Consider the following 2485-nt stretch of genomic DNA (forward strand, 5'->3'; position numbering starts at 1 on the left):
GAATAGGGTATAACTTATGTAATATAAAGACCATCTGATATCAAGTTGGACTGAAATTCAGATTCTTTGATCATTTCTGATAAAGTGGTCGAGAATGCCTGCCATGTGAGTTCACCTGGGAAAGTGGAGAACCTCCAGCTGCAGAAATCAAAGAAACAAGCAGACAAATCCATCTCAGAGAGGAATAATAAACAGTGTACCATGCTGAGCACAAAATATGCCAGTTAGGTGTCACTGGTTTACCACCAACTGACTAGTTTTAAACACTGGTCTTCAAGGCAGTTCTGTTTTACCTCCCATTTAAAACAGTGGTCCATAGACATGTAAGAAGACCTATTTTCTGTGAGTAGAAATCTCCCTGATAGGTCGTGGCAAACCTTTGATATTTTAGGAATCCTACAGTAGCATCAAAATAATTGAACAAGCACAAAAGAATGGCAGAGGAGCCCCAATATTAATCCAAAAAATGTCTCAAAAGATGTAGGGCTACCTGCCAGTGTGTTTGCATCATCCACCCAAAAAATTGGGGTCATTCAGACAGGAAGTGCTCACTAGCAGTGATGTCTGGTTATCTGAAGCACAAGGTTCTGTCAGTCTCTGTAGGACCTAGCCAAAGAGGCACACAGATGACCAAGAGTGACTAAGGAATGCCAAAAAAGGGAGTGGGTGCTAGTCAAAGATTAAAAAAGAGAGATTCAATTGTGTATAGTGAAACTGGTAGGTGATATGCTTATGTTCTTAATATTGCCCCAGGTTCTCTCCATTCTTTAATTTGGTGACAATAATCTCAGTTTGCAGGTAAGAAATTTCTGGAAAATGATTTGTTAGCAAGTTATTTCTCAAATTTGTGATGAGTTTCCTGTAAGCTTTTAGGGAAAACTTCATCACATTTTACCATCCATTCAATACCAATGTATTGAAATTTCACTTAAAGATATTAACCAATTTTGTTATCACTTCAAGGCTCATTTTCTCTGGCCAATAATTTGTTTCTATCAAGTAATGATAACGATTCCTCAAAGTTCCTCCTCTATCTTTCTCAGAATTCTGAGGTAGTGTGAAACTTGTTATTATTTCAATTACACATTGAATGTAAAAGCTTCCTACAAAAATAAAAAAAGAAATGTCTTGCCCAAGCAATTCTTCATGCTCAAAATTTTGTTCTAGTACTACAGATACATATTCTCAATCTATATCTGTATATATTTATATGGATGAAATGATGATACCTCTGTATGAAAGTATTACCCAATTAGGTTTATTGTTTCTCCTTTTCCCCAGTCTACTGAGCTAATATCCCCTTTCCTCCTTCATATTTTCACATCACATATGATTAATAGCATCATAAAAATGGTATCTGATCCTCCTCTCTAAAATTCCATCAATACTTGGTCATTCTCACTCATTTTCAAAATAGAATTCATGACTAGGAGGATCAGAGATAAAAGGCCTTTCAAGTAAAAGAAACAAAAAAAAGAGAAGAAATAATTAATCCTAAACCCACTGGATGCTTCAAATTGCATATTACAACAGCTTTAAATGATTCACTAAAGCACTGGCCTCTGTTCTACATAAAAGGAGGATGCTTCCCAATTTAAATATCAAGTTCTTATAACTAGTTCTTATAACTCACTTTACCATATTTTCTACATTTTACTTATTTTTTAGTACTGAAGCTTTGTCTCTGCTGTAATTTTTGATACTTTTGGACACAAGAAATCAGTATTTCTTTCCGTGTTTATCTTTTAATCACCTATACCCTCAATATTGGGCTTTTAACTTATTGGTAGTGAAGAGCAATTTGTTCAATTGAATTGACCTGCACAGCCATACTAGAAACAATAAAGAAAATGAAACTGTTGGCTTGGAAGCTGGTACTCAAGTAATAATTTATAGACTATAGGCTTGGATAGATGTATCTACAGAGAAAAAAAATGAAATCAGTACAGTCATTGTATAATTGTTTGATGATTTATTCATCTAATGTAAAATCCAGTTGAAACAAATTGAGACTTAAATATTCTTTGTCTTCAATCATGCACAATTTTTGGATCTAGGCCAATGGGGAAAATTGCCCCAATCCTGCCACTTCTGCTTATACATTCTTTCACATGTATTTAATGAGAATAGATTAATAAATAATTTATTAAGGACTATATGTTAAGAACTACAATATTAAAACTATGATTTCAAATAGCCCTTTGACAAGTTTAAACTGGAGCAAAAGAGAAAATCTTTAATCCTTGATGCACTTTAATAATTATAACAATATAATAAAAAATTTTCACTGAAGAGACAAGTACCACACACTGTTTTGGGCCATAAATAAAAGAACTCAATAATAATTAGAAATTTTTGATGATTGGGATCCAACTTAACTCAGTATTTAACCCCCTGTTCCTGTGATTGCTATATATTTTCTGTCATGATAAATGGAATTGTTTGATTTAGGTATTTGTTATACACCAGTGTAGGCTACCATCCA

This window comes from Cavia porcellus, unplaced genomic scaffold (genome assembly GCF_034190915.1).
Source record: "Cavia porcellus strain 051 isolate PalLab524CR breed Dunkin Hartley unplaced genomic scaffold, mCavPor4.1 scaffold_17, whole genome shotgun sequence".
NCBI classification, from domain to species: domain Eukaryota; kingdom Metazoa; phylum Chordata; class Mammalia; order Rodentia; family Caviidae; genus Cavia; species Cavia porcellus.